This window comes from Pollicipes pollicipes, unplaced genomic scaffold (genome assembly GCF_011947565.3).
Source record: "Pollicipes pollicipes isolate AB1234 unplaced genomic scaffold, Ppol_2.1 Scaffold_7261;HRSCAF=8764_pilon_pilon_pilon, whole genome shotgun sequence".
NCBI lineage: Eukaryota > Metazoa > Arthropoda > Thecostraca > Pollicipedomorpha > Pollicipedidae > Pollicipes > Pollicipes pollicipes.
Window position 1 is genome coordinate 53,548,902 of NW_023597054.1, and position 22,616 is coordinate 53,571,517.

The following is a 22,616-nucleotide window of genomic DNA, read 5'->3' on the forward strand; positions in this document are numbered from 1 at the left end:
TTTAAATTTGAGCTATATGGTTCACTGATACAATATTAATAGAACTGTTTGGCTCACAACTCAGCTAATGAAATTTAGGAGGAATGTGATTTAGCTCATGGCTCAAAACGACATTTTTCCGAGCCCAATCAGAATCACCCCAAAACGATTGGCTCGTGAGCCAATTCACGATTCAGCTCGAGTAAAAAACAAGGCTGACAGTGTCACGTAGTAGTGTCGAGAATATACAACATCCTGGTTTCGGACTCCGTGTCACCAGATCATTGAGTCTAGTTCCGGTTCTTGCGTTGTCCCAATAACGTATTTCAGCGATACATCGATCATAGAGTTCGAATAACGTGATAGTACGTATATTATCCTCGTCGATGCCTTGTAACTTTGACTCCAAGCAAATAATTTCAAAATATATCATTCCGTAACTATGTTCGCTGTCGATAATTACCGTTTGCCTGAGTCGCACATCACTAAGTTTGCTTGGCTGTTCGCAGTCACATCGAGAAAACACAGCTTACATTTGGATTTCTTTGGTAAGCAAATTTGCTTATCTGCACATTTGCACATTGAACTCTTTGCACGTGTGGTTTCGAAACACAGATGTGCCAGAAGGCATCATCGGTGCTCCGTAACCACACACATCGGCGTCGTAATCCGCGCATTTGCACATAGAACTCTTTGCACGTGTGGTTTCGAAACACAGATGTGCCAGAAGTTTGCAACGGTGTTCCGTAACCGTACGCATCATTGCCATCATCCACGCGTTTGCACATTTGAACTCTTTGCACGTGTCGTTTCGAAACAAGGTATCAGCCGCCACGTGGTGGGTCGCGATAAGATCTGCACACACGCGACGGGCTCAATCTTCGTGGCGTTCCACAGCATACATTCATGCCCGTCTGACAAAGTTGTCAGATACGGCTTGCGCGGGAAGCAGGCAAGCGGGCAGGCTGCTTTGGCATTCAGCAGGGAAGCACTTAACATTTTCATTGAATGGGTTAGTTACCCCGCATGCTCTGACTATAATGCGTCAGGCGATCTACTTTTCACTCATAGCGGAGGGCAGGTGGCAGCAGCTGCAGACAAGGCAGCAGCTAAATATCTGAATTAGGGTTGGATTCAGGGCAGAGACAGACACTCAGCTAACTTGAAAGCCAATGACGATATAGCAACTGTGCGATTTTACGAGTACATGCAGGTTTCTGTACCACGCTACTGGAATAAGAACGAGAACAGAGGTAAGCACACACAGGCAAATCTATTAACTGAGTCGCTTTGATTCTACCATTCTAGTCTTTCCCATGGCAAATATAGCAGAACTCATGTGTTGTGCGTATGGCTGCATGAAGCAAAACACCATATCCACGGAACAAGCACCAACGAAATAAATAAAGGATGTATCTGAACATTCCAGGCACAACATTAGGCGGCAAGGAGCTGTGGTGTGTGCGTGCACATATTCACATGTATGTATGTATGGATTTAACGGCGGCACATTGCACACATTAGCGTTGTGCTGACTGGTCCGATCAGGGCAATGCCTTGCCAAGCATTCCCGTGACGCCAGAACGGCGCTGGCTTACCATTACGGAGGTTTGACGTATCGCCATCTAAGATCCGCCCCCAGCCTTTTTGTGCCGGCGCGGATTGCTCGCCGTCTGTGGCGTCTGCTGCGCTGAAGGACGCAGACACCGACCGACGCGCGGCGAGAGGAGCATACAGAGGAACAGGGGAGCACAAGGGCTGGGCAGTAGAGGAGCAGAGGATAGAGGAACATTGGAGAAAAGGAACAGAGGAGTCGACGGGTGGAACGATAGAGCAACGGAGGATAGAGGAACAGTGCAGTGGAGGAACGAAAGCAGTAGCGGAACAAAGCAACAGAGGGACGTAGGAGTAGAGGAGCAGAGAAATAGAGGAGCAGAGGAAAGAGGAACAGTTGAGTACAGGAAAGAAGAGTGCAGAAGCAGATGAGTAGAAGAATAGGGGAACAAGCGAATAGAGGGGTAGAAGATCATAGGAATAGAGGAGCAAAAGGTACAGGAACAGTGGGGCAGAGGATCAGAGCTGTAGAAGGGCAGAGGAGTCGTGGAACAGAGAGGCAGAGGAACAGGGGAGTGAGAGGAGCATAGGAGTTAGAGGAACAGGGGAATAGAGGAACATACGGGATAGGGGAACGGAGGAGGTGGTCTGTAGGTGGTGGGGAAGACATACGTGAAAGGCCGCCGCTCGCGTAAGACTCCACGGAACGCTCTAACCCTTGTAGCTGGACCGGAAATACGGAGTCGCAGTTGTGTGCATGCCGTCTGCATTTTACAACTGCGCAGCTAAATTACAATGTCATGCCACTGATATCCATGTGGTATCACAATGTTTTGCCACTGATATCCATATGGTATCATTAATTTAGAATGGATATCTTAATTCGGTACGAACTAGGTCCTCCGTCGGAACAACTCCGTTGCGTGACTCCACCTATGGGCAGTTTTGAATCGCCTCCCACACGGGGTATCGCTTCGAGGCCCAACGTGATGTCGGACCGAGCCGAGTCTACATAAGCTTATGCCATGTCACAGCGTCGACTTCGTTGATGGGTCGTGGTACTTGGAACGAGAAATCACATGTTTATCTTGAGAATGTGTCAGCTTTGTGTGCTTTCCGCCTTGTGTTCGCATGTGGTAGGTATTAAGAGTCATCCTAAAATTTCAACTTTCGAAATAAGTGCGTCAACTCGAGCCGTTCGGAGTGTGAATGCTCGGCGACAGCCCACGACAGCGCGGGGGCCAAACCGTGAGGTGCAGCTTAGTTCTACAACATGTTGAGCAATCAGAGCACTTAATAGTCGTCAGCTGGTTGGTTGGTTGGTTGGCTGGATTGATCAGCTGTCCATGTCCGGAAGACAACGGCCTGGCCATGTTTGTCACGGGACACCTGCGCCGCCGAGCTGCTGCCGCTTCCGAGGACCACCAGGTCGGGGTCACGGGACACCTGCGCCGCCGAGCTGCTGCCGCTCCCGAGGACCACCAGGTCGGGGTCACGGGACACCTGCGCCGCCGAGCTGCTGCCGCTCCTGAGGACCACCAGGTCGGGGTCACGGGACACCTGCGCCGCCGAGCTGCTGCCGCTCCCGAGGACCACCAGGTCGGGAACACCCACCTGCCGCAGGAATGGTTAGTGATAAGCGTTTCGTCCTCAAACACACATTCTAGGCTCATTCCTGCCTTCAACTCATGGGGATATTCATGCGGTACATATTTTAACCTTTGCTGTTACGGTTCTCGCTCGCTTAAAGCATGGATTTTACATTCATAAAACAAAATCACATGTACAAAATGTCACGCAAACCTACAAATGAATTACCTAATGCAGGGATTCCTTCAAGTCTTGTCAATGTATACATGCATGCTATACATAAAGATACATATAAAAATGCATAGAATATAATGTTATATATAACACCTATAGATGTTATATATATAAATATATATATATATATATATATATTTATATATTACACACAAGAACATTGCGTATATTTAATCTGGGCCCGATAGCAAGCAAGCTGTCCACATTTCTGCCCTCGTCAAAGGTGCGAGTAAAAGAAGTCATCGCCCAGCTTCGTTATTGTTTAATTACAGCAACTGGTCTGAAAGCTGAACATCTCGCAACATCTGTTAGCTAGACTAATTACACGACTATCTAGCCTCCCTCCCCCCTAAAAAGGCATCCTGACCACGTGTGGTAGGTGCTACCGTGTAACAGTGTTATAATCCACGCGCAACCGAAAACAATCCGGTGGACGAACGGATGACGGGAAAGCTAAGCAGCCACGAATGAGATCGGCAAATCAACAGTTTTTGCGACGGATTCCAGTTTCATTACATTCTAATATTGGAATGCTGCTGGTGACGGGAGTCCTCACGTCGATTGTCTGGCAACGGACCATGGACTTATGTTGCGCGTTCAGCCTTACAAAAGATGAAGGAGGAAAGTGGTGCGCACAAAACCTAGTTATTTGTGAGCCCTTTAACCATAGCCCTTTAGGTTGCGGGATTGACATATCCGCTCAAGGTCAGTTGGTCTGCTGAATCTGGAGATGGCAGCTCTAAAGATGACACAGCAAGTTGACGAGACCTACATCCCTGCGGCTCCCAGTCCACATCTCAGCCGCTTACAGGTAACTCATGAATAAGAGTCCTTAGTTTTGCACGGACTATGCATTATGAGGCGATCCCCACGTGAAACATTGAGTAAGCTGCCCGGTTCATTGTGAGAAAGAACATTCAAGATAACTGGACACCTGTATGAAGAATGGGGACATATCAAAAGCAGAAGCTACATAAAAGGATGACAGTCACAAAAGTATATCATGACTTTTTCATGTTCATGCGGGAGGTAACAAGGTGTTAGGCCACCACTTTCTAGCCTAGCTCAATACTCAGGCCAAACTCAAACTACCAGAGCAAGCGGAAATCATCCGCGAAAACGTCTAGCGTGCTGTGGCGTTTTCATCGTTGCAGATTTTTGTTTCGGGGTTCTCTGACCTGCATCGCTGTTCACTGGATACAGGTTTCGAAATCAGGACAGTGTCATATCAAACCGAAGCAGGCGCTCTTACCAAGTCAACAGACGAGGCATTCGTTGACTGGAACTTCCCACATTAAAAAGTGTCCGAATGTGACGCGCGTCGATAGCTCACTGTTACTGACCCCTCCATTTTCTTCCGCGCGGTTACGTATCCAGCCCCCCCCCCCCTCCCCAAGGCCAAATATGGCGCGCGCCTCGCACTTTCAGACAAGCCTTACCTGCTCGAGCCTCACGCCGTGCAGACTGATCAGTTGTATCTAATGTACTTGCATTATTTGCGCCGGCCACGGCTTCCTGTTTCGGCAAAATCCGTCCGTGGTTGGATTGAATATTATGGAGTGAAAACATGGACAGGGAACTGGGGGCCCGCCGATACACACCGGCCTCTCATGACATAAACGGAAGAACAATAAGGTAGAGGGGGAATGCGTCAAAGACGTGGCGTGCGAAATGAGCCAGATAAGCGCTTGGGCTATTATTGCTTCGCTTCAAATAACCTTTGGGTCTTAAAAACGCTATACAATATGACGAAACAAAATTAAACGAAATGGCAGCATCCAGCAAAAGCCGACAATGTGAATTGCTGCAGTTGGTGGGCTTGCTTCCAAACTGAATGTTCAAGTCAACTAGAGCGTATCAACGAATGCAAGAAAGGATAAACAAATGGGCTATTACTGGCAAAAGGCGATAGTATGCAAAATAAGGTATCAGAAATTTTGTCACAGATGAGCAGCCCTTGTGCGTCTTAGAATATTTTGAAAACTGGTTCTGGATGGGGCAAGTTTTTAAACATGTATGACACGTGATAATAACATGCGTGCATGGCGCGTGATAGCATTGTCCTGTGCGCTGAGCTTAAATACGATTGAATTCTCAGCAGAAATCGAATCGAAAGCAACAAAAGTGAGCACTAGGCGTGAGGGGCGGAGGTCTAATCCGGCAAGGGCGGAATTGTCGCATCCTTCCCTTTTTCGGCTTATGTAAATTAAATCGTTTCAATCAGCATTTTGTTTTCATTTACGGCTTTTTCTGACATCACCTCTGCATTTCCTGCTTTCCCTCTTGTTGTCAAGGTAGGGTAACGGTGGCAAGTTAAAGATAAAGATTTAGCCCACATCATTTGATTGGATGTATTCATGGAACCGCCGTCCACACTCAACAGTGCCTGTCGTATGAGCTATATTATGAAATTTTGGGTCAACGGTACAGTTTTACAGCCAGGGCTTAACATACCGCAAAACTCGGCACGGTCCGTCCTGGCCTCTGACGTCACCGGAACCCAGTGCGGCCACTGCCACCGGTCACAAGACATCCCAATGAGGGTAAACAGGAAGCGCCTAAAGCTACTAAAGGCCACATCGCCACGATTGGGTGAATGTAAAGACAGGCGCCCTAAGCAACTGCACTATCGGGACAAGCAAATATTGAAGGCATTCGCAGCTGTTTCGTTATTTGCTTTTATGTACATCACCTGCTGTCTTAGACAAAACACATAACGGACAGGTAATCAAAAGGCCAAATGAGGCCAGATGGCCAATCAAAGGCCAAACGCTCTTACCAAATGAGGTACAAGGACAGAAAAATATTGAAGACAGTTGCAGATAATCTGCTGCCTTCTTTAATGTTCATTACCAACAGTTTTCGGCAAAACACAAATTTTCCTAACTTGGGGGATTCTGGCCTCCCCCAACCTGAGCTCTGGTCCCTCCCCTATTTTGAGGAGCAAGGGGGCCAAAGTTGGAGAGAAACCGGTTTCTCGGAGCATTTTAGAGACAGGTTTCGTCATTGTCTTTACCTGAGCCCCCCTCCCCCCCCCCCCAACTTGTTTCCGAAACTACACCGCTAATCTCTATGTCAGATCGAGTAGGTAAAAAGTAGATGTGTCTGTGCAAATATCTGTCTAACCACATAATGGTAGAATTACAACAGGCTTGCACGCAATCAAACACCAATAGAACTGCAAACAACTTCCAGAAACATAAGTTATTGCACCTGGCCACTTCTCAACGGTGTCTATAAGAACGGTGCCTTTTCCAACCCCATCCAATATGATGCCTGCAAATATCGCTAAAACGGTTGCGATAACTTATCAGGCCTGTTATCAGACACACCGGAATATTTCAAACACAAAATGGTGCACATCATGCAGGAAACGCCCCCAAATGCCCTCCCTAGCCGTGCTGGTCCACCGGGACCGGCAATGACCGGTAATACGGGACGGTGGCCCACCGGTAATACCGGACGGCGGCCCACCGGTACCGCCGTCAGGCATCTGCACTGGGTGAAGCAATCTATGTGCGCTGTAGCCGCTGTTAGCATTGCTACCGAGCGCGCGTCTTGCAAACGTGCGCACGGCAGCCAATGCAAGTTTCATTTGCTTTTGTTATTTTAAATTATTTACGCGGCTAATTTGGCTCCACGGCACTGGCTAGGCGCAGATTGTGACGCGCGCAGCCTGATAGCGCACTCAAGGTGGGCAGATTCAGTACATGGCAGGGTTTTACCGATGTGACGCCTTAATTGAAACCCTTCACGGGGGTGGGGGGAGGGTGGGGGAGCGCTCGGCAAAGCGGCTGCAGGAGCCGAAGCGTAGAAGGCTGCACGTGCCGACGTAGTCAAGAAAGTGGGACTTTGCTGTTCCGTTGATCAGTAGTCGGGGTGAAAACAAAGCTCACCGTAAGAGTGGCAAAACGCACCAGTGAATCCTTCCTTTTCCCAATTTTGCGTTTCTGTCGGACATATCTTGATACTCCGGCCTCATATTTCGAGCGTGAAAGCTGGTCGCCTGAACGAAATTAGCGATCGCTTTGCAGCGGGGACTATGTTAATGCAAGCATTCGGCACCAGATTGCTGCGGACTCACCGTGCTCTGCAGTGCACGACCCACACTTATAAATGAATATATATATATATATATATATATATATATATTCCCACAATATGTTGTCATACTGTGTAGCATCAAAACGAGGGAAGCATTATCAAGTTCATGTGGGGACCAAACACCACATCTCCGGAAACTAAGCTTTTTGCTGTTTTCGTCTCCTTTGGCGAATTATAATTATAGCCTTGTTCTGTGGGGGAAGCAACCCAAAACATGTGCACAACTGTTATCCGTGCCATTGACGCTGCATGACCGCAAGTCGTGTTGGCTATTTCCCCCAGACTTCTGGGCCGGGCGCGGACGTGGCATGTTCTATGGGCCCGGTGGGGTGGCGGTGCCGGCGGCGGCCCCGGCTGGGACCGGCCCCATTGTGTGGCGCCGGCGTATCGTGCGATCCGCCACACGCGACGCATCGATTGCTAGCGGCAGATAGGTCGACAGACCGGCACGACGCCGCTGAAAGGCCGGCGGAAGAGGCCAGCCGCGCAACTTCTGTTGACATCCGTCGACGAGGCGACACTCGTCGCTGGATGTTTTACCGTGCTGGCAGCTCAGCTGGTGGAGCGCCAGACGCGCCCAGCGATGCGCCACAGACACGTAAGCGGGACTTTACTCACGGAGTTGGTGCAAGTAGGCATTGCGACTCAATTCTCTCTCAGCAGCACGATGCAGCTAACTTTGATTTTTTCAATGTTGTGGATGCAGCCAAATCCAGACAGGCATGTGAAATCGAATCACCGACACCGCGTTGCCTTTGGCGGTCAGTTGCGAACTGCCGGGAGAGTCGGGCTGAAACGGTGCCCTGCTACGGCACTGCATGGCACATTATATGGTTCATATGGCATGGCATATACATGGCATATAATTAATAACGAGTTACAGGCGCCGATTCACCAAACGAATCATGAAAGCCTCCAGTCGAGTAAAAAATGAAATACTGCTGTCTCCTAGCTGGTGTGTTTCACCATCGTTTCATATCATTTGGAGCAAGCTCCATCACCGTGAAGGATGTCGAACTATGTCTGCGACTGGAATGAGTGACGTCGATTGCGACGTCACTGATGTGACGTCGCAGGTCGACGTCACTGATTCAGTGGTCGTGCCAGTCAATCACTGCTGTGTGGTGCGCCGTATGAACACAACGCGTGAAGATGTAGAACCGTAGTGAGTTGGGGGGGGGGGGGGGGAGTTCGCATCCCCCTCCCTACGATCTTGGGACTCAGCTCTCCGAATTGGACAGAGCACTTGGAATGGATGGAGAGGTGAGGACATGGAGTCATGGTTTCCCCTTGGGCCACCCATGAGGTTTTGGGGCTCCAATGAAAATCTCATTATGGGGAGTCACCAAAAACCCTCATTTCGGGGCCTCATAACTTTTATTTTCAACAGGCAGCAAACCCAAGGACACTTCAAAGGGCCCAAAATTTTATTTTCAAGAGGAGCCAATTCCAGGAGCACCACACGGTCCATGCCAGCCCTTGCATGAGATCATGGATAGGCCTCTGGCGAATGGGCACCCAAGTTTTCTACGAGTTGAATGGGAAACGTGCTGTGTACAGGCCTCCATGTACCTGCGTACTATGTTCAGCCCTCCACAATGTGCACAAGCCCACAGCTTCCATGATTTCAGAAGTGAAAATCTGAAACCTGAATTGCCGGAATCTGCGGATTTGGGGGATGGGGCACGATGATGGCGTGTGTCCATCTACCCCTGAAAGAAATGCTGCACCCGCCCATGTAAAGAACCACTAACCACAGACACCCTGCCGTTCGGAAATCGGTGCAATGTGAGATAAATGAACACAACATGATATCATGTATACATTTTTGTTTGTTTCAAAAGCCGAGAAAAAAGAGCCAGGTAAAAGACAGTATTTGGAGTGCACCAGGCTGATCTACCTAGCTCACAGTCCCCACAGGTTTTAACATTGCACCCCTGTAACGCATCTGTTTTGGTAACAGTGGTCATGCCATCAGGCATTTTACAACGGTGCAGTTTTTACTATGCTTAACATACCCGTCTATCCAATGATTTTGTTCTGTCAACCGAGTACATTCACATCATTTCACGACTTCCGCTCCACTGACGGTATTGACGCGGCCGACGATGAAATGAAGTGATAATCGAGTACCGCTAACTACCGAAGTGACGTTGTAGGATACGCAAACTAGTAGCAGACATGCTGTCTTTCTCTCGTTTATGGGCGGTTCTATGAGCTATGATAATCTCGACGGCCACGTCTTGCTACGGCTGATGCAAGCACGCATTAATGAAGTCGTTGCATTACTTTCCTATAAAGGTGTCGTCTATTGCATTGCCGTGGCAATGCGCGTGAGATAACAGATGTTCGGGAAAACTGGGATTTCCTGGGTATAAACTAAATAGATACAAGACACAGAATAGGCCATCGTGTTTTAATTACCATCGTCGTGTTCGTAATACCAATAGGCCATCGTGTTCTCAAAGGCATTCCACCCACCACTGGACGGTTGCTGGTGCAATGCAACATGACCGTGACACCAAAATTTAGTTTTTCTTCTGTGATGTATTTTTCTACTCCGCCAAGTCGGGTGGGCCATGCAGGCTCGCTGCTATCACCCAAAACAAGACTGGTCGTAAACAAACTACAGACGGCATCGGACGCCCTTTAATTCAGTCGGAGGCCTCGATTACCAGTGCGTGGGAATTTTCACAGGTCAGCTGAAATTCTCGACGCGAGGTAGCGGTGTGGCCGGTTCTGAGCCCGACGCTCTGGCCAGACGTCTTTTTAGGTTCCACAAACCAAGCATCACGGCCTTGTCGATGGGATGACTGGTCTAGAATGACTCTCAGCAGCCACATCATGTTGAACACGTGTTGAGCACACCATGTTGATCAGGCTGCTTACGTTCACATCATGGAAAAATTACGGGCTAAGGTACGGGTATGGATATGGCATTTACGAAATATCAGGCATTAGATTTCTGGAGAAATGCTACACATTGTTCCTGCTTGTGCTCATTTTAATAATCAATAGCTTCATTCACACTTTTTTGTAATTGTCAATGCATGAGTAAGTTTGAATGTAAGCTTTGCTAAAACTCTCTACAGTTTAGAACCCAAGTGCTGGAAAATTGTCAACAGGCTTATAACGGGCGGGGATAAAACCAAATTGGAATGGGTAGTGAGTAGATGGGTGGGCACAGTCCTAAGGATAGCGGTTGGATTGGGTACATGGAATCTTATCCCGAAAACTTCTATTGTGAGCGTTCTACTGTGCTATTTTTTCTCTAAGAATGAATCTTAGTACATATAGTTTGACACCCACAATATCTAATTTCCGTCGCGAGATAGCTAGTTATGACAGTTTTCATGAAAATCAAGCTCATCGAAGAACACCGTTCAGCCTTCGTTTGTATCGCCCAGATGTCTTATGCTATTGCGACGGACGGTAACGCTCATAGACAGCTTGATAAGCGATGGCTAAGCAAATTTGTGATGAAATAAAGGAATCGAAAAACCCAGACCCAGTAAAGAAGTATTTTGCAAGTCAAGTGCCACCATTGCATTTCACATTCGCTGAGCCTGAGGTGGTGAGGGCCCTTATTATCCCGCTGGTCAAAATGTGTATGTAAGGATACTTCTTGATACGTTACGTTCGCCTGCTGCCCTTTGCTTTCGAGCGACAGTGAGGCCGCGTGATACCGGGCAGGGGCGCCACACTTGCTGCTGGCGCGTAGGCAGACATGTTTGTTTGTGCGTTCTTCCACTGGCTAAGCGGCTTTCATAAGGGATATGAGCCTTCCCGCACTCAACACGCCATTACGCACCAATTACCCACCCCACCGCCATGACTTGTCACGCATGAAATACGGTGGCCATTGTGCTCCTGCGGTGTACGGCGCCATGCACCGGTTTCAAACAACGCAGGCGCGACGCCAGGAACCTCTTGTACATTGGGCAGGTGGGCAGTGTCTGTAGCGGGACAACACCATAAAAAATGCCACCTCATCCTAAAGAACGAATACTAATTGACAATTAATTACCATTTTGATTATATCTGCCACTGCCCTGTAATGAAGTATTTAATTATGCATTTATGTATTTCCTCGGAGCATCTCGCATTGACCGACCTGCAATTGATCACATTCGGTGGCGCTTTAGCATCAGTATCAAGTCCTTTATGGTGTGAGAGTGGGGCACAAAATCGACTTTGTAAAATGGCGACCCATTCGTAGGGAAGCAATGGAGGAGAACGATTTTGCTGCGCCTTTAGAAGTACTGCCAAACAGGTCGCAAGGCTTTAAACACTCCCCAGTTGATTCAACTGGAAATGAATTGAGCGAGTCGAATCCCAAACCGGTGTGTGTTGGATATTGGGAACGTCGATGGGGACTGCTGAAATGGCCAATGCGGATGTGGTGGTCGACAGTGAAGAGTGTTGTAAAGGACCAGGTGTAAATGATGGTACAGTTAATCCGGCTCCGGGCGGGAAATGGAGCCGACTTAAAAAGGTTCGACTTTGAGTAATCCCTTGGCGAGCTTTGGGGACGCTTATCCAGGAGATGGCTGTTTACGCTGGAGGCGCCTGAAGTGCGGGTGCTTTACACGGCCATGAAAGGCGTAGTCGTGATCGCAATACATTTTGGTCGATTTGTTTGATTGCTGACTCTCACTGTGTGCGCGGGGAATGCTTCTCATGCACGGCTATTGCACATGTGCGGTTTCTCAGCGAACCAAACAGATTGCGCGCACAAATTGAGTGATTACAGGGAATGGGCAATGGCATACATTTTGTATTCACACCCTATTCTGAACCATTTTGAATAGATGGATTTCTGGGCTCAGCGCCCATGCCACGCAGTACATGCTGCATGAGCCCTTGTTGTTGTCCATTGGTGTTTTCGGGCGCGTCGACTGCAGTGGTCATTTTGCGCCCATTTCGATGCTTTTACTTAATTTGTGCGGTGTGAAAATAACTTGAAAGTAAATATATTTTAACAACGAAAAGAGCTGTTTGGAATCAAGAAAGGAGGAACTGTCACCGAGCACATCTTTAATCGTCAGGGAAGAAGCCTGCGGACCAAAGTGACGTCGTCGTTCTTCGAGGAGGCATTAGTCATGACACAATGACATGGTGGACAGTGAGGACGGCACCACACCGCCGGCATAGGGGTCTGTCGGCTCCATGCAACAGATGGCCATGGGTGGCATACGTATGCCCAATGCGCAACCTGCATAGAGCCACTTCTTCCCATCGCACACTGCGAGAGCAGCTGCATGAGCCCTGAAGCCACCATCCGGCCGTGAAACGGCGGGTTAGGCCAACAGCAGACGTTTGCTATCGAACTAATGTGCCACACTGCTTGGCACGTAGCACACGGCACGTCCTGCCTTCTAACGTCACCTGACCTTCAGCACAGTTGTTGCAACCGGCTGCAGGTCGTTCCAGTCAGGGTCAAACAGCGAGCGCTTTAAGCGACCATAGCCTACCCCGCTACGGTTGGGCGAATCGGAACGCAGGTGCTGTTACCAAATAAACCATCGGGACGGATCTGAACGCATATGGCACATGACGGCACCCAAAAAGCAAATTTTTAAAATTTTTCCAAATGTGCACTCGGACAGCAAAGAGTTGATTGATAGAGAAAAGTATCAGCTTGATGCTTTGCCTAGCGACGTCGTTTTGCAGTAAACAGGTGGGCATCGAGCTATTTGGAAGTTCTAAAATGAATAGCATGCACAAGAAAATATCAAATAACATCACAAAAATATAAACTGTATGCATTTGAAAATGCGTCTCAAAATTTCTGAGATCGTGATGATGAGAGATGATCCAGACAAGATTGAGTAGCCGGATGGCTGCTTTGATGTCCGTTTCGTTGGACTGTGAATTGCTGCCAGATCTGTGCGAATTTCGGCACCTGATCAAATTGGGACTACGCGGCTCCCAGCAGTTGATGTAGGCGTCTCCGTATAGCCACGCATGGCCCATACCACCGACGCCTCCGGGCGGCGGCAGCGCATGCATCGCGAGGAAAGACAGTGCAGAGCTCAGCTAGTGGGTGAACGGACGGAGGGTGCGCACCACCGCAGTGCCTCATACCACCGACGCCTCTGGGGGGCGGCAGCGCATGCATCGCGAGGAAAGACAGTGCCGAGCTCAGCTAGTGGGCGAACGGACGGGAGGTGCGCACCACCGCGGTGTCTCATACCACCGACGTCTCTGGGGGGCGGCAGCGCATGCATCGCGAGGAAAGACAGTGCCGAGCTCAGCTAGTGGGCGAACGGACGGGAGGTGCGCACCACCGCAGCGCCTGCAGCCCAGAGCTGGCACAGTGCGTGCGGTGAGACTGACAGGCTGCACCTTGCCATGTGCACAGCAGGGGTTCGCGCGCTCGCCCTCCTATTGCGTTGTCATTCCTGGCCCGGAGGAACTCGGCGAACCCGAATGCGCTCGAAGTTGACCTGTATCTCCACCTCTCGCTCTTCCTGTTCCTACGCACGGCGCGGTTCGCTGGATACGCAACCTCTCGACATTGACATGCCGCCCAGCCGGCTGCTCCTCCCTCGCTCACGTGATCGTCTGAAGTCGTCATTGCTCTGCAGGTCCCTCCTCCCTAACCTGCACGATCCTTTGAACCTGTCACCGCTTTCCATCCCGCAGCTGCATTGCTTGAATTGCCACACTTTTTTGTTGCATTTTATTGCCACGTTTTGCGTGCTACTCAACCCTTTTCGCAACGTACCGATACATGCTGTCACGTCATTAAAAACACTCATTCTACACATGGAGTACACGCTTGCACGGGGAACGCTGGCACCTTAACACGCACTCATCATCCGTCACTAGCCCAAGGGTTAAACAGATAGAAAAAACTGCCAGAATAGTGAACCACCATGCGATAATACTGCTCATTGTGTCAGAAAAGGCTGATGAATTAATGATTTTGGTCCGTTCATCAATTACGCAATTTTGGTACTGTTTCAGTCTCCTCTCCCCTGCTTACGCGCTGGTTACGCTGGGTGACCCCCTGGTTACGCTGTGTTAAGCGTAACTCCCCCAAAAGGTAATGTCTGTTGGACCTCTGGTTGAGCTAGAGACGCGAAACAAAGGTGCTTATGCAGTGAGAGGAATCCATCAGCATCCATTTCTAAGGCCTTAAAATATATAAAAAGACTTCGGCATTATTACCAAACACACCTAAACGTAACGATATGCTGTCCACCCACCCCCTTTCCTTGGTTATACTTTAGTCACGCTACACCAAAACACTCCCTTTTCCCTCCGTTCGTAACGTAATATATGGACAGTCCTTTTCGGAAATGTAACTAATTATTTGCTGAAAATCCCAGAAAGCGCGAGATTCGGAGAGTTTACCAAGTCATGAACTACTGACGCTACGATGGCTGCGATCTCATCTCGCGCCTCTCGCAGGCGCCCCAGAAGTCCCACGCTCTCCAAGCTGTACAAGTGACTCGGGAGTCGTCGACATATCACGCCACGCATGGAGGGAGCGAGGGTGATGGAGCGTAACCGAGACCTCACAAGGGGGAGGGGGAGGGTGTTTTGACAGCGTGAAGTCACACTCGGGTATGATCGGAAATCATGCTACCTTTTTTATAATGTCATAAGTTTTAAAGCCGAGTGCATTTGTTTTTTCTGACAAACAGCATGTCCGTCCTCTGTTTCGCACCTTTTGCTGAATCCGGGGCGAAACAGACGCTACCTTGTTGGGATGTTACGCGTGACACAGCGTACTCGGTGTTCTGGGAGTTGACAATGTAATGCGCAACGTAATTTATAGTGAATCCCAAGTTCGTAGAGGTTTTATGTAGTGCTAAAACGAATGTTGGTGAAGCTTTTTCCTCTTACGAACGACGGCACGACAAAGGATGGCAGATGGGACATACACACAGAAGTTTTGGAGACTGTGCTGTACAGCCGGAGGTAAACTTTACTGGTGCCGACGTCCATGTTGATCTCCTGGGTGCCATCCAAAATGGCAAAAGGAAACATCAGCAGGCGGAGTGATAAGTCTATACAAAAAACCAGATCGTCAGTAAACAGTGCCATCAGTGCGGTGTGGACCAAGCATTGGAGAGATACCAAACAGGGAAAAGGCTGACAAAAGCAGCCTAACCAGCAGGCCAACGCGGGGATGCAAGATTTGCGAGTCGTTAGCGCCTTTGGCTTCCGCGCAAGATGCACCGGTTCTAATCCCGGTTTCGCCATGGCCTCTGAGTTCTTATGTGGTCTCTGCAGTAGACAGCACTCCGCAAAAAGACGACGTACTCTTGGCGCTCCCTATTTCAAGAGTGATGACATGTGGAGTGGTGGCATATGGTGTGCCTCACACATGTCACGTCGTGCAATAATGTTAGGTGGAGAGATTACAGTTTCGAAACGGGGGATGCCGGCGGCTTATAAAAAACTACAATGCAAACGCTGTTCGCAGGAAAACTGTTCATTACTATTTTTAGGCTTGCTTAAGATAGCTGAGAAATAGCAGTTTGTGTGCTAGTCCTACCAACTTTGTTTCTTCCAACCCCAGTAAACATCTTTTTTTGTTAAAGGACGACTCGTCGGAACAGGTTGTGTGAAGCACGCCGACACTCAGCGTTTTGGGAAGCGCCAGCGAATACAGTGGTCACATAAGCACACAGAGGCAGCCAGAGAGGAATCGGACCCGGGACACCATAGCACCAGCTGAGCATTCCTTAATTGATGTTTACCAACCTGACGTCATTTAATGCGTTTAGGCCGTGTATAGTGCGGAACTGGGGTGACAGACAAAATCGCTTGGGGCTCAGCCAAAAGGGTTGACCTACCTTACCCCAAAACCTGATATCTCTCCGGATTTCAGCCTTTTGACTTTGCTTCCTCGGTGAAGAAGCTTTCTTTTTAAATTAGCATTTGGTAGACAAACATTTCTGGGAGGAATGACTTCCAATTTCAAGTTAACGTTGGCTGCCTTTTGTGAAAAGCTGGGAATGGGGTGTAATTCACAGAAAAAACATCGTAGTAAATCTTAATAAGGGATCATTGATGGCAACCATTGTCGCTGATCGTGTTGTATAACCACCCCAAACCACGATTATGGGACAGATACACTTGCTGCGGTTGGGGAAAATAGGCAGTAGTCGCTATCATGGTCACCCTGCACTTTTAAAAGCTGATGCATATTGCAGTCATTCTCTCTTTTTCCAATCCAGGTGTTATCATTTGAAAACAAACTTGTGAACTACTTGCAAACTAACAGATGAAGGAGTTAGCGTGAAAAGGGAATATCAGCTACCTACAGTAAACTATTTGGTAAAAATTATCACTTTACAAATGGTGATGTGTTCAGTACCTTGATGTGTACCGTCTGCCTAGTATGGATGCTGATAGTTAGGATAACTGTTCTCCATTGATTTGACCGAGTATTTCCTTTTTACTTAAATGCATGGAGGGTGCCCCAAGGAACATGAGGAGGAGAAGGCCCAAGTCAGGCTGGGGTAAGCTTAGGTGCCCAAAAGTTTATCAAGTGACGCCCCTGGCACGAAGGTTTTAACAAACAATGGATGCCACTGTAGAGTTTCATGACGCGAGCCAAATAGCGCAATCTTACGTAAGTTGCTCAGTGCATTAGCGAGTAGCATTATTCATATAGATAGGACGGTAGTATTAGCCTTATTCCTTTGGAAAAACACGAAGAATGGATACATAGTTTGGTTGATATTTCGACAATATGCCTTTATCAAAACAAAAGCAGAAGTGAGTTCAAAATTCCTGTTGATGATCCTACTCCATTTTTCAGGTTGTTTTTTGGAACAGCAAACCACAGTTTTTACAGGACACCAACATTCAGGTGATTAAACGAAGAGCGATCGCCAGCCATTACCAAGATACAGTGCCTATCTAAGAATTAGAATGCGCGGACATGCGTGCACATGCAAACGAATTCAAGCAAATAGGCATCACGCATCACGCTTCATTCAAACATGCAGCAAAATGAAGTAAACAGGCATCACACATCGCACATCAATTATACATGCAAACGATTTCAATCGAACAGGCATCGCACATCACGCGTCAGGCATCACTTACACATGTAAACGATTTTAAGCTAGCCACATCATACATAGAAGCGCATATCATTTTCGCATAATTGGCCATGATGAGCTCTGCATGCTAAGCTTTGGTCGCCGACTTTTTATAAGAGTAGATTCACTTATTTTTCTGTCTGGGTGGTTCGGTGCTCTGTAGATGACTTTAAGCTCTAAAAGGGGCATAGGGTCCATACTTCCCTCGATTTCAACCCGAGCGTGTTTTGCCAAAAAATAGTCACCGAAAGGGGTATTCCCCGTTTTGTTTTTAACGTCTCGCAGGTGTTCATTGTATCTAAAACGAATAGGGCGCGTGAACTTCCCGGCATAGACAATGCTCCTCCCATGTTTTTTTCACACAGTTTACACTTGATTTGGTAAACCACGCTTTTTTGCGTGCAAACCCCTTAAAACCCAGAACTGCATAAATTACATCTATTGCCACCCGGGCACTTAGGCTTCGAGATGGAAGATTTCACCAGAGACTTTTTAAGCTTATTGTCGTTTTTCCAAGCCATGCGTACGCTCAGTTTTGGGTTTTTAACGATGTGTCTGATTTTCCAAAGCAAATGCTCATCTATAGAAGGTAACGTTAAGAATCCGTCTTCCGATAGGACGTGTTTCCGCCTCCTATCATCCATCCCCCAACGCGCTCTAGACTTTTTCACTTCTTCAACACCATCTAAAAGTTGCGGAGAATATCCGTTGCTCAACAGTAAAGCCCATATTTTGTTTGTGCTCTTTCTTTCCTTTTCACTACTTGATGAGTTGTTTAGAGCCTTATGGAACATGTTACGAATTATATTGTGCTTGGCGCAAGTTGGATGCGCAGACCTGCAGTGCAGAATGATACCAGAGTTTGTGGGCTTGATAAAGAGCTCCGTTTCTAACGTTGTGCGGTTGTTCCTCCTTTACACCGTCTCTAGCGTATCCAAATATGGGACCCTCTTTACGCTCCCCTGTATGCTCCATTTCCATCCCAAAATATCAAGCACACTATGTCTCCATTCTCCTGTTTTTTCCGAGGAATGAGGCTAATACTATTGTCTTTTCTATGCAAACAGCGCAATTTTGCAAGGGATTTAAGTTTTCCTGTGCAGATGGACGTCAAATGCAGGGGGTTTATTGTCACTCACTTGCATCACTAGGTATATACCAGGCAGCTGAACGAATGCGACGAGAATAGCTTTGTTCTGTGGAAGGTGGTGCACGTTAATGTTCTCGTCAAGTCTAAGCCGTTACATGCCTTTCTGTTTCGGTGCAGCAAAGCATAATTTAGCCTACATGTCCCATCACGATTTGCTTTCACTCATTCGTAAAATACGCACAGTAATTGACCTAATTAAGACATTGTGAAAAACACTGCTTATGCATTTTGTTTGAGCGTGGTGAGCAGATGTTTGCTCTCATGATATTGCTAACGTCGGCCAACCGCTGTTAAAACGTCTACCCGAATGCATGCGTGCAACGGCTTCTGTTCAGCCCGACTTGTAATCCAAGTTTTGCTCATTTCAAGCACACACATCTTGACAGCAGCTAACTTCATCGAAAATATGAAATAACAGCCAGAAGAATACCGCTGGTTTGACCGCGCGCTCGGCCGTTTGCTCTGTGCCCGACGCTCTCTCGAGTGGTGTGGACGCGCGCATCATCAGCCCTCTGATCACTGTCCTGAAAATAATCTTGTTGAATTGATGGCAAGACGGTCCTTAAAGTGAACTCGATTCACTCCGTTGTGATTGCTTAAGCAAAGGCTGAATAAGCGTGTATTCAGTCCTTTTGAGACCTTAGTGCTGACTGCATTGGTCCGGAGGAGGCGACTCTGGCTGGTTCTGGGTTTCTGCATAGGTCGGCGCTGAACAATGCCTTATGACAACACCGCTGTCATTGGGGGAAGTGCTGAGTTAAATTTGGACTACCTGATTGTGATTTACAAGTAGTTGAGACCCAATGCAGCCTGGTCCTAAAGCATTGACATTGAACAAACATCCAGGCAACAATGCATCTCGTAACTCTGAAAACGGCTCCGCACGCCAGTCAGACTTAAAACGCATTCAAGTCCTCGCCCTTGCATGGGCAAGATAACAGTGTGACAGCTGAGAAAACTGCACGCCCTACATCTGCTAGGAAATATTGCGATGACATCAGCTGCCCTTGAGATTGTGCCCCATAGGAAGGGAGAGGGCCTCCCAGACTAACAAAGTGGACTCCTCAACACAAGCATGACCTGCCGATGCAATGCAGAAAAGGGTCTCCCGAGTCTGATTTCGTGGTTTTTCCCCATTGACCGCTGGGAAAGTCTTCCCAACTCGAAACACATCTCGACGCGCCTGTGCTCAATCGTGTTCTACAAGTGATTCTTATTCAACAAGTGCTCTGGCTGGTTTGGGTGCGTTAACATGACGTTATAGATCTTCTTCTTGCCTCCGTTGTCGATTTAGCTGGAAAATCAAGTAGCTTCTGCTTGCTATCTGTAGGCAGAATTTATATATATATATATATATATATATATATATATATATATGTTGGAATATTTTGGCAGAATTCTTTTTATGCATGTTTGATTAAAAAAACTGCTGACTCAGCGTTGACGAGTTTTTTGAAGCATCGTTCTAGTTTCCGGGCCTTTGACTTGACATCATCGCTTAGATTAAAGATGGTTCGCACAAAATTGCTCATTTATTCATCGCTCCTTACATTCTAACGTTCCGAGATCCTAGAATGTAAGAAACAATGAATATATGAGCAATATTGTGCGAACCATCTTTAATCTAAGCGATGATGCCAAGTCAAAGGCCTGGAAACTAGAACGATGCATCAAAAAGATCGTCAACGCTGAGTCAGCAAACACACACACACACACACACACGCACACACACACACACACACACACACACGCACACACACACACACACACACACACACACACACACACACACACACACACACACACACCACACACACACACACACACACACACACACACATATATATATATATATATATATATATATATATATATATATATATATATATATATATGCATGTAAGCATGCATGTATGTATGCATGTATGCGTATATGTATGCACATTATGCATGTTTGCTTATATGCATATATATATATATATATATATATATATATATATTCATGTATTTGTGTCTATGTATGTATGCATGTATGTTTGCATGCATGTATATGTGTATGTATGCATGCAAGTATGTATTCGTGTATGTATGGTTGTCATCCGATACATATCGCCGCTTTCTGAGGGTATGACGAAGTGAGCTGCCCAGCGGACTTTTCACACCAATATGAAAATGTATTAATTTAGATTCGGTATGAGTTTCAAAAGCGTGCGTCACCCATGACGCCCACCAAGCACGACTTTGGGCCTCTCGTAGCAACATTGGCAAGCCAGGGATTGCTGAGATTACGTCAGGGCCTTGATAAAATGAGGAGCATTTCACGACAGTGGTTGATCAATTCTGTGAAAGTTGCGTCGGTGAAAAACGCGTAATTTATCGGCAGTGTTTTAATTTGTCATAGGACGCTCATCTCGACGCATGTATACGAGCTGTGCACACGACATGCGCTGGCATTCGAGCGTTTGTCACAGCGAGAAGACGCGGGCTGCCACGCTGAATGCGTACTAGTTTGCTCAAAGCCTTATTTTATGATGGCTTCAACAGATGTGTTGTGTTGCCATGGCGTTGCCTGCACACCGCCCGTCTCTAAACCTAGGCAGGCGACGCGTTTCTTAACACAGTTGGTGTTGAGAACTGCGAGCGAATATATATATATATATATATATATATATATATATATATATACACTTGAATATATTTGAAGGTGATTTCTTGACACCTCGTTCTAACCTGGGCTCGGTGGTATGCTGAAGGTCCGATGTTTTCAACACAAAAGCCCGAAATGTCAGCCGTTCGATCCAGAATCGGCGCGCTGCGACTTTGAAGCATTCAAAGTCACACATCCGTATTAAATGGCCGTCTCCAGCAGGCCACTGCAAGTCAAAACGCGAGTTTATAACAGTTTAGAGGAGTTAAGAGTGTTTCTTTGCCTCAGCAAACACAGGTTAAACGGATGTTAACCGTAATGCTTATCGGCAATCGTAGGTTGAACGGAGCAACTCTTGCCTACATCTATCACATCACGCAAATATTCAATATACAAACATACAACCGCATATCATTTCTTCCAACACTACCCGAGTGGGTAGTTTAACAAAGCTAAAATCAGCAAGAGGCCATTGTTCGAATGAAGTTACAAGACCTACACAGGCCAATGTCGCCAGTTTGGCGGGAGTCTATCCTCGGGGGCTAGAATCAGCCGGCTGCCTTATCGCTCCAACCCGCGGGACCAGTTCACCTATGGAATACAGGTACGCCTCATTCCACGACTCGCAGCAGACAGACCCAGCACCAGTCCCCCAGGCGCCCGACTCTCCATGCCCGCGTGCGGTCGGCGGTCCTGAATTCGTCGGACGTCGAAAGTCAGGCGGGCGCCGGCGGGACGCGGCCGGCCGCCGCAAGCGGAGACGGATTGCCGGCGGGCGGTGGGCGGGGGCCGGCCAGCGGATTCGCGGAAGGCGGCCGACGGGTGGACGGCGAGACAGAGCCGTCTAAACGATGGTCTTCGTGGCGCCGGCGGTGCGCGTCGCGTCCGGCCGCGCCGCATAACTCAGCGGCATTGTCATGCATCACGCCGGGCGGTACGTGAGGCTGCAAACAGGCTCTGCACTCGGCGACGTCCCCTCCCCATGTCGCGGCCGCGGATCTCCGTCGATGCCGTCAACTCGCCGCCAGCTGTTTTGCCAACCGTCTCTCACTGTCGGCACTCCGTGGGCCTCCCTGCCGCACCGCCGACGTTTCACCAGTAATGTCGCCGTCACTGGCGAAGTTTATCCGGTTCAGCTCTCTGCCTGCGTTACTGACGCTCATTCAGTTCTTTTGCCATCACTGTGTCGCCGCGCCCCAAGTCCCCCTGCCGCCTTTGTCGACGCCCCACCGATCCTCTTCTGAGTCGCTGTCAACGTCCTACCAATCCTACTCTGAGTCGCTGTCGA